This window comes from Antennarius striatus, chromosome 12 (genome assembly GCF_040054535.1).
Source record: "Antennarius striatus isolate MH-2024 chromosome 12, ASM4005453v1, whole genome shotgun sequence".
Taxonomy (NCBI): Eukaryota; Metazoa; Chordata; class Actinopteri; order Lophiiformes; family Antennariidae; genus Antennarius; species Antennarius striatus.
The window spans coordinates 10,523,388-10,535,141 of NC_090787.1; positions in this window are offsets into that span (position 1 = coordinate 10,523,388).

Below are 11,754 nucleotides of genomic sequence, written 5' to 3' on the forward strand. Positions count from 1 at the left end.
GGTTACAGAGAGAAGATCAAGAAGGTGGAGGATTTTAAGTACTTAGGGTCAACAGTCCAGAGCGATGGAGAGTGTGGAAAAGAGGTGAAGAAGCGTGTACAGGCATGATGGAACGGGTGGAGAAAAGTGTCAGGTGTGATGTGTGATAGAAGAGTTTCAGCTAAAAGGAAAGGAAAGGTGTACAAAACTGTGGTGAGACCAGCAATGTTGTTTGGCCTAGAGACAGTGTCACTGAGGAAAAGACAGGAGGCAGAGCTGAAGGTAGCAGAGATGAAGATGCTGAGGTTCTCTCTGGGAGTGACCAGGAAGGATAGGATCAGGAATGAGTACATCAGAGGGACAGCACATGTTAGAGGTTTTGGAGATAAAGTCAGAGAGGCCAGACTGAGATGTTTTGGACATGTCCAGAGGAGAGATAATGAATATATTGGTAGAAGGATGCTGAGTTTTGAAGTGCCAGGCAGGAGGCCAAGAGGAAGACCAAAGAGGAGATTTATGGATGTAATGAGGGAGGACATGACGGTAGTTGGTGTAAGAGAAGAGGATGCAGAAGACAGGGTTAGATGGAGGCAATTGATTCGCTGTGGCAATCCCTGAAGGGAAAAGCCGAAAGGAAAAGAAGAAGAGTGCAGTCACTTCAATCGAGTTTTTGGTATAATTATTTCTTACAATTATTTCATTTACAGAAATGTTGATAACCAATTTATGAAAAAAGTTTGTTTATTGTCTGTTGATGTCTGCATTTTACATAAAACCACTGCGTAGGATTTATTATTAGGTTACAGCTGTCCTGGCATCATTAGTGATTATCGAGCAAATGAAGACCGGTCTGTGAAAATATTGTCTTAGATTAACCCGGTCCGGGGTGCAAAAAAGGTTGGGGACCGCTGCTCTACAATACATGAGTACACACACACACACACACACACACACACACACACACACACACACACACACACACACACACACACACACACACACACACACACACACACACACACACACACACACACACACATATACATACATACATTAGAGGGATGCTGAGGGAGGGGGGTTTGGGGGTACAATATCTGTAATGATCCATGGTGGAGAAGAATGGAGAATAAATCAAAAGGATATCCATCAAAAGACAAGGGAGTGGAAGGGAAATTAAACTGGGTAATGGAGTGCGGGAATAAACTTGGGGAATGCTTGCATCAAATTTCATTGTGCTGACAAAACTATTGATGAGCGAAGTATCACCGAGAGGATGAAATGTTCTTCTCTGAGTCTCCAGTCCTGTCTTGTGATTGAGAATGAAGGGTATTGTGTTACAGGATGCATTGTGGGATACATTGTCTGGTCTCAGAATCCGGTTTTCAGACATTTAGTGTCATATAATCTCTAATTTACTCAAATATGCTGTGAAATGTTGGTAAGATGAAATAAATTTGCTCCTTGTCTTCTTTTCTTCTCCTGCTTTGGGAGGATGATGCATTCACCTATTGTTTCTTCTAACTGAATCGTTCCATTGATAACACATTTAACACCTCTGCGTGGCTTCCAAATTCTGGTTGCTTTTCAATAAAAAAATGAGACAGCAGCTAACAATGTTCCCATGAGTCAGTTGTCTCCAGTGAACATGAAGGCCTCCACCAAATGAAGTAAGCACAATGTCTCAGAGGAAACAACAGCCACTCAGCTGTCCCCAGGGAAATGAATTATATTTGTGATTGTAAAATCATATAATTTGTAGCAATCTCCAAACCTCGGTTCAAACAACTGAACACAGTACTGTACTTTGGTTTCAATCAAAATGGGCATAAAAATAAGAGGAGGTTTTTTTTTTTATCTAACAAGTATCCTCAAAGTGCAACTGTTTGTCAGGTAGTGTGAGGAAGAGGAAGCAGAAGGATGCGGAAACTTGCTGCCTCCGTTGTTTGTCTTCATTTGGTGACTCTTTTCTCAGACAAAGTGATTCCGAGTCAATATGTGCTGCTTGACATTACAGATCCACATATTAATGAATGCAGCCTGAGATGATGAACAAAGGTAGAAATACAGATGGTTGGTTTGACAGAATGGATCCAATCAAACTGGAGATGATGGGTGACAATTATCTGGAGTGAGAATGATGAACAGCAGGCCTGGGGCAGGCAGCAGACATCTCTTGGCTTTAGTCAGAACCTGCTGCCAACACTATGTGTCCGTGTGTGTGTGTGTGTCTGTGTATGTGTGTGTGAGTGGGTGAATGTGTGTGTCCATGCATGCGGAAACAGTGTTGTAAGTTTGTGTCCATCGTTCCAATCTAAATCTAATTACCTCATATTAAGTCAAGTAACTTCCGTGCTTGTCCGCCTCGTCACAGAGAGAGCTGATGTGCAACAGAGACACTGATGGCAAGAGTTCTTCAACCATGACAGACCGATTCAGATGTGATGTGATAAATAAGGACCATCGTGTAGTTCTTGTACCGGGAGGATTCTGGTTTAAGCCTTGGAGGTTATAAAGTGGAACATAGAACTTCATTTTTACAACCTTTTGGACAACAACTTCTGCAGAATCTCTGATTCTGAAAGGCAGTGTGCTAACTGGCTAGGCTGTCTACTAATTCCACCTCCCCCCAGAGTGAGTCTTTACCTGGCAAAGAGGAGAGAGCATAGTTTAATTGAAACGTTTGGGATTAAAAAATGAATCTATTAGTACCTTTTAATACAAACTGGCATTACATTGGCATGTAACATCGCTGTATGGAGGGGAAATATCCTGCATGTCATGAATGTACACAGAGGAGAGGGGGGAAACAAAAGAATAGATTTGACAGCCAGGCTATACTTACTGCACCTTCAGTGCAATAAGTACAGCTCTTAAGGTGATAATACAGTATATGTATTGTGCTATTTCCTCGGTGAGTAAACTGAATAATAGACTGTGGAATTCTCCATCGGTAGCAGGAGTGAGAGGATTGAGTGAACATCCGTCACTCTGCTCAGGGTTGATTGATCATCCCTGTGGGTGAATAAAGTGGGACGTCACTTTCCACAGAGGAGATGTGTCTGTCTGAGAAGAAATGGGTCTGTGTGACAGCGGAAGTGCTGACAGCAAACCAAGAGGCATCAGGTTTGGAGGAGAACTGAGCCCCTTTTGTTTGGGCTTGGCGGTGCTCACCGCTCTGAAATGCTCTTTAGACACACAGCTTTCCTCTTCAACTGTGATCCGGCACCAATCCAAGATAAGGAACCTTTGTTCCTGCCTGGCATTAGCACATCTGCTGGGAAACCCTGACTTTACTCAGGTGCTATCACCGGATTTGTTTGCCATAGCAGTTGCCGAACCAGAAACTATACGCTAAAGCAGCAACTGGACAAAAATTTCTCAATGTTATTTCCAGCAGCAGTGCCCCAGCTACCTGTTTGCCTCTTCTGAGGCTCGTGGGATGCAGAGGAGAGTCTGTTTCTTCTGATTATTCAGAGATGACTGCTGTCTCTTAAATAATTCAGTGCAGCCACAGAGAGCTTAGAACAGTGAAGGACAGAGGCAGTCATTGAGCAAAACTTGTGTTACTGTATCTTGCAGCTGCTTAAATCTACTGACCTTCATTTTACTCACATGGGTTCCTATATTTTTTGCAGGGAAGAGGTGTTTCAAACATCTCAGTCTACTAAAGCTACCCTGAAAGTCTCAGAAATGGACGATGTGGTGAAGGTTCTTCCAGGTGAAGCAAACTTTTAAGATGAACTGATGCCAGTCTTGGATATTGGTCTGTGACAACCTAGCCTCAGCTTGTGACAGTGTCTCATGTTATTTTGTGTGTTATCAAACATAAAGGATGAACAATGTCAGCCATATGGACATATTTTTTGCATACGCAATGATGGCAAGTAGAGCGAACAGAAAAACCTGCTGGAGCAGCAGCTGCTAAATGTTCTCACCAAGCAGATCTGAATGTGAACTCCATGACAGTCTCACTACTGACAAAGTTGATTGTTTTTAACCTTTACTTTTTCATGTTTGCAAGTCATGAAATGCATGCAGGATGTCAATATCTGCAAGAATTAAAGTAGTGTGTCCCTCCTATTATTCAGTATCATATTAATGTCCATGTCATACAGAATATCATGTGTGTAAAACAGTGAATAGCATCAGCAAGTCTTTAATTGATGTAAAAAAGGATCAAATAGCAATATATTTTGTCAATTTTAAATGATCCATTGAACTCTTTACCGGCAGTGAAAAGAATAGATTTATCCAGAGATGATACAAAAATGTCTTTTAAATAGTCAAGCTAATGCAGCCTAGTACTACTCCCAGCTCTAAATGCTTTTTGTGTGTTTGCGTGTTACTTTGGTTACTGGTGGTTTGGTGCAGAATAGGACGGTTCTGTCTGCCTGCTACTTGTATCTGGACGTGCATCAGCAGCTCCATGCCTTTTATTCAGTTAAGACCAATTTAAGCCTTTGGCTAAAATTTCAAGCTTGACAGTTTATGAGATTTATTGTATCTGTGCACAAACCACTTAATGTGCTGCACAACAATTGTGAGAAAAAAATATGAAACAGAACAAGAAAAAGGAGAAGTGAAGAAAACAGTTATGTCAAAGGTGAAGGAATAAATAATAAAGCTGAACAACGTGCTGCCGTTTGCAGGTGGGCACTTGTATTTGCATGTTTACAGCCCAAACCAACTCACTGACCTTCCTATTATATGTACTGAATGTTGTGATACAAAAGTGGAAACAATTAGAGAGGCAATGTCGATGTTAGTCCAAAGATTAGCAAGAGATAATATGGATTCACAGTAGCGCCTGCAAATTATAAAAAGGTTAAGAGGGACTTCAAACGGTGGCACCACTTCAAATTACATGAATATGAATCTACACAAAAATGATGGTGATTTATCATTTTTTTATGTCTGCATATTTTCACATGAATCAAAGTAGATTTACTGTGTTTAAATTTTGACCTTCAAAGTTGCTTTTGGACAGCAGTTTGGTGCACATTAATCTAGTATCAGTCCCTTCTGTCATCTGTTCTCAACATTTGGATATACAGTATTTATCCATTTCTTGAAGCACAATTAGACTGGCTGTAGTCGTCTTGAGCTGTTTGTACATTCATCCTTCAGTTTGATTTAATAAGGGTATATCAAGAAAAGGAGGATTTAATATAGCTTTTGTTTGTATGTTTTCTATAAAAATTTAAAACGGAACATTGATTCTGAACTGTAAACTTTCATTCAAACATCCGAAGATACAGTCACTAAATCCAGTAGATTCAGTCAGAACTCTGTATTTATAAACATTTATAAGCATTCACATGTCCTTGAATAAGATAAATGAAACAGAGAGCAACAAGGAGAAAGTCAATAGAAACTCTCTATTTTTACTGTTTTTCTCTTCATGACATACATCCCTGATATCTGTCATTTTTCCTGGTCTGCTGCGAGGTGTGCTGTTGTAAATATTAAATATTAGATTTTGTCTTGGAGGGAGCAACTCCTTCTTCTGTGTAGCCTTTTTATCCATTAAAAGAGATGTGAATCTCTACAACACGACAACCTTTGATATTCATATCAATAATCGAGTCAACTCAACCTCTCCCCAACACTCTTCTCCACATAATCCCAGAACAACAAAGAAAATTATATTATGCTATGAGAAGCCGGTGGTCTGGTGCAGTCTATAAGCACCCGCGGGCTGAGAAGCTCAGCTGTCATTTACATGCTAATGATGTTAGCGGAGGCGACCACAGCGGGGCAGGGGGCCAACCTGTGTTGTCAGTTGAGGAGGTTTTCGAGGGGCCGCAGCAAAGCATAACACACCAACTTAAGGGTGTGCAAACCACCTGCTGGTCCTCATCTGGTCCAGCCTGCAAGTCCATTCACATATTGCTTAATCAGACGTGTATGTTGGACGCATCCCCTCCTCTTTTTTGACAGACAGATTTTGCTAAATCTTTGCAAACACAAATTGTTCTTTCCCATTTTCCATTGTGGATGTGGAGGTGTTATTCTCCTGGTTTGGAAGCGTGTCACTGTTAGAAGATTTTACTTATCTGCACTGAGGAAACTGATTGCTGACTGCTCTTGAATGTGGAATGTTTTCATCTGGTTTATTTGGATAGATTTTGGTGCTTTATTAAATCCTTGGCCAGTGGCACTTCTGAACAGACTTTATATCTTCTCCTTGTGTCATAGTGGGTTCTCTCTGGGTTCTCCGGCTTGCTCTGGCAGTGTGAAAACACACAATATAGGTGAATCAAAGCATAAAACAAATATAATAGATTGAAAATATGCACAAAAGTAATTGGCATAATTTAACGTAATTTATTTTATACAGCCAATTGAGTCAAATGGTTGTAACATAACCAGAAATCATGATATTCATGATAAAAGTTAATTATATTTTAATGCATTTTCTTTAAATAAATAGATTCAAATATGTGTATAAATATATAATTATACATTGGGATATAATATGACATGTACGTGTCCTGTGATTGGATACTCACTCTGAGAAGGCGGCGCCATGCAGACGCACATTTGAAGAGAAGCTCTAGTGAGAGGAGGGTGTGATCCCTGAAGGAGCTGACCTGTTCCAGCTAACCTGTTCCAGCCAACCTGTTTCTAGCTAACGGAGTGTTTTTGAGGAAAGAAAGGAGAGTTTAAATAAGGCTTTTGAACAGCTGTTTCGGTGAATACAAGCATTTAATTTATATAAGTTTTCATATTTAATGTTCTTGAAATTCAATTTCATTTATATCAAATCAATTGTAAGGAAATTAAGTGACAAATATACTAAAAAAAATTCTTGCTCTTCTGCGATGCGTGTAAATAATGTGGCTCACTTGCGCAGCTGTGTGATTGTAGTAGAAATATACAAAGAGACTCGTTTCCCTGCTGGAAAATAGCCTGTTTTATACATGATACTGCAGAGGTGATGCAACGTCTAGTAGTGTGTTAGTGTATGTCGTTTCTCTAGCTGTGGTGTCATAAATGATGGTCATTTCAGTTAGTTTTGTTGTGACATGCGGGGTTCTTCAGTGACAATTAAAGGAGTGGGGCTGATGACGGTTTTTGTCCCATTTGAGAGAAGTTATAAACACCTCAGTCCTGAATGCTACATACAGTAGGCGGCAGTGGTGGGAGCAGTTTATAGTATTATGGGTTGTATTTATTCCCGTTTGACTAAGGAGAACGTCACTTAAGGCCTAGGTGTGAAATGCACGGCCCGCCACCGCATTTGACACAATAAAATAAATTTGCCTATTTTTTTCCATTATGTTTTTCACTAACAGCATCGATACGATATTTTGTGTATTTATATTTTGTATTTTGATTTTAGATGAAAAATGCAGCTATTGTATTTAGGTCTATATTGACATGTCCTGTTGCTGTGTGAAAGAGTCAAGGCTAAAAAACTAGAAACCTTTATTTTCCTCCCACACTCTCACTTTACTTCTATTTGCTGCACATAGAACTCAGAGGTTGGTGTGGGTGTTTAGCTTCACTTCTGCCACCCAGAGAAAAGAAAAAGCCTTTGAATCATCGTGATTGAAGTATACCAGGACCACATCAATTACTTAACATGTCTGTATGCTGAATGTATGGCAGTAGCTACTGATCAGCTAAGCGATGCTTAGCATGCACATAACCCCTGTGAAATGTCAGTTTTCGACATTTTCAAGCTGTTTGTCCTTGTTTTTCATCTTTGTGAAGCGGCAGCCACCTACTGTATGTGGTGGTTAGTTCACTGAAAGAATGAAGTTATGTAATATCAAGGAAAGTTTGGATAACCTTTGTGCCAGAGAAAGACTGTGTGAAGCCATTAGAAGTAAAGGCTAATAGTAGCAGAGCTTATTAAAAATAATTGAATGGTTTCTCATGTGATATTTGTGGTTGGACAATATCTGACTGCATAAATATAAAGAGCCTGAGCAACTTTCTAAAACTCACTATTACTTTTCCTGAGGAAGTCCTTGTGGCGACATTTTCCAAAGTGTCTGCATTTATTAATGGACCCCAAAGCTTATCCTGGGGTGCCATAAAGGCTGAGCTGTCCTAATGCAGTAATTCCCCTGAAACCAATGTTTTTTACGCTTGACAGGCAGCAGGCATTTAGATTTAGAGAGATTATGTCCCATATTTTTTTGGTCATATCTGCTAGAAGCAATCTAGGTCCAGCACTGGCCTATATCTCCACCTCTATTTTAGGAAACCCTTTAGAAAGTATTAAATAGAGAGGAACTGCATTTTTTTAGTGGCAGCTTTATGAAACAGTCTCAGTCATGAGAGCTATATCTGTCAAAAGTGTTGTCAAACAGTACCGGAGTGGCTTCAATCATGTAGACGGAGCCGCCAATCAGCCAATCCAGGCTGAGGTGTTACATGACATCATTTGTGTGTCTGGATCTGAGGTTTCAAGAGGTCGTTAAACAAATACTGAATTGACCTGCTTTAATAATCAAAATTAAAAAATGAAGCTTCAGAAAAGTAAGCAGACAGAAACTTTGTTTCAACAGGGGAGTATTATATAAGTGTGAAATAAAAAAAGTCACATTCATGAGAAATGGAACGTCCAATATTTCAGCTTTGAGGTTGGTGATGTAAAATTTATGTCCCAAAGTGATCGTCAATCCAGCTCTTTCATCACAGAAGACAACTGCATCAACAGAGCGAACTTATCACGAGGAGGTGCACCACAGAGAGCTATTCTGTCATCACAAAAATAAAATGTTGCGAGGCTTTTCCCAAGAAGCAGCGAGGAGTGGATCACGTAGCGCCTTAAGCAACATGAAGAGAGCACTTTCAAACAGAACTCTGTCTGTCCATGTCAAAGCTCGAAGCTGCTGTCTGGGTTCTGCTGAAAGACACTCCCTCTGTCTAAAAGCAAAGTGCTCCGAATCTGACGAGAGCCGACAGTGACGGGAAAAAGTAATGAATATTTTACAGGCAGAGAGTGCAGAGCTGCACTCCAGGTGACACTATGGAGCTTATCAGAAGCCTGTAGAGCTCGACCAAGGCAAAGGCGCATGTCTGATTGTTTATCAGCAGCCGGTTGGCGGGTCCCTCTGTTACCTGCAAGCTGCCTACATGAAGCCAATCACAGGGACATTATTCAGTAAATTGGACACACAAATGAGCTTTTGGAAAATACAGCACTGGTGGTGAATTCTGGCTCTGAATGTTTCAGATTATCCAAGCGCCACATGAAGAAGCTCCATCCCTACGATATAGTGTGTATTCCCTGTATCATACTGGAATGGATTTTTATTGTGTCCACAGTCAAATTATATGATATAGGAAAAAAAATCCACTTTAACTTTTTCTGTTTCTTCCCTTTAAGTAGCCTTGAAGGCAGAAAACAGTCCGACTGCACTCTGTTTGGGTTTGAGTTGCTGTGTATTCTGTCTGAGTCAGTCCCAGATTTGTTTTTAAGCTATGTTTTTTATATAATACATATGGAAATTATTTGTTTTATAAATGTTGAAGAAGTCTGTATTCAAACCTAGAGGTCCAAATGTATTTAACTTGGCTTATCATGGTCGAGTGCAGTTGTGAAGTGAACAAGAGTTGAAGAGTTGTTTGTCCTCAAGGCATCTTTATTGTGTCCTAAAAAGTGATGGTGCAACCACAAATAGTAAAACAATCAAGTGTCCACAGCTATCTCCAATGGTCTGGTCTAGTGTAATAATTCTTTCTTCATTTGAAACTTTTATATCACCTTCATTGAGCTCTTTACTCTGAGCACCTTAATCCAAAATTGGTCACTGGTTTTGAAAGTGTGCGAAAGCTAATTTTTTAAAATGATATTTACACCATCAGATTGTTGCCTGAGGCAGGTGTTTCATCCTCAAGTCAGACTCACTGCAATATTGCAGAGATGTATTCACAACAACAGAAGGTAAACATTTTAAATTTGTTATTGTCTAAACTGACGGCATCCATCCCATCTCCATTTGGACAAAGTGGTCCGTATTTGGTTAATGGCTCTTGCAGCTGATCTTCTGATTCAGGTACTCATGTTCGAGAGTAATCTCTTGAGATCCCCTTTGAGTATTTGTCTTTTACTTAATCTGTTCAAATTACTGGCCTCTAGAGGCAAAATGCAATTATGTGAAATTAAAAGGAAACTTCCTTAGTCAGGTGGTTTGTTTGAAAGCACATCAAGAGGAGGGAAGAGCTGATGTCTCTGCAGTGTGTGTCACTCGTTCTGTTTGGTGTTACCCCGCTTGTGAAACAGTCCTTGAACAAGGGCTTTTTTGATGTGTGTGTGCATCTGTGCTTGTGAGCGTTGCACTACTCAAGGTGCCTGCCAGCTGAATGACTTTGCTGTGAGGGATTATAAGTAACAGCATCTCTTCATAAAATCTGTTGGCAGCTTTTGCAAAAAAAAAAAAAAAAAAAATCTGAATGTTGAATTACACAGCAGTGTGTGTTCCTGCAGACACACACACACACACACGCACGCACACACACACAGTCTGTCCAAACGTTTTACATGTGCTTGCATCATCATCCTTTTAATTGTGCTCCTCTGCATGTCGCTGCAATCTCTTCATGCACTTCCACTTTTCTTCTTGTCTTCTACTCTTTTTCTTCTTTATCATCCTCTTCATTTTTCCTTCCTCTCGTCTGTTCTTCTCTTGTCTCTCCGTTCCATTCTTATTGTCACTCTGTTCCTCTTTCTCTAGTCCCTATCTGCATTATCATCTACACAGTCAATTGCAAACTCCTCTTTATGAACAAGCAGAACAATGGATGTACATTTATATACATCCATTGTATATAAGGCGCCTCACGCCGCCTATCCAGGCAGCGTGAGGCGGGGGACACGCCGGGCGATGCCAGTGCACCACGGAGCCACACACAAAGACGTACAACCATGCACACACACTCTCATGGGCAATTTGGAACGGCCAATCAACCTGAAGCATATGCTTTTGGAGGTGGGAGGAAGCCGGAGAACCCGGAGAGAACCCACACAGACATGGGGAGAGCATGCGAACTACACACACAGCGGGACTTGAACCCGGGTCCGCCGTGTTGTGAGGCGGCAGCGCTAACCACTGCGCCACCGTGCCGCCTCTAAAGAATACATCAGAGATTTAAATCTATCCAGTATGAAATTAAGTTTCAGTCAGTTTCCAGTTCTAGTTGTTCTTTTCATGTGTCTCTTTAATGTTATTTCTCTATGTGCCAGAAAATAAAAGTTAAGAGGTGGGAACATGCAAAACACAAAGATTATTCCTCCACACATTTCAGAGGAGGTAAACACATGATGTGAGTCAGTTTGTCTGAAGGGCATGAATCATCTGTGAGTCAGGAAGTTTTGTGTCGAAGAGAAGCGGGTTAGCTAGATTTGTGCTTTTCTATGAGTAATAACAATAGATAAAAAGTCTTTACTAAATGGACTTCAGCTCACAGATATACTAAGATAGCTCATTGTCTGTCATCCAATTAGAGCTGGTTTTGAGAAATAATAACAGGGTTTTTTTTTTTTAAATACAGTGTGCTTTGGATTATATTTTATTGACCACAAAGCAAACTAAGTATAATCTTTATTTTTTGTTTTTCAGTCAAATGATATGCATCCTGTGATCTACCTTTTTGTTCTGAATCATGTATTAGTGAAACTAAACTCCTACAGTCTGGTTTTTAGTTTAGTTTTTTCAGATAATGCCCACTTACTTCAAACTGATTACAAAAGACAAACCTACTTAAAATTAAAAATAAGTTTCATTAAGATTTATTCATATGAAAATAAAGTAACAA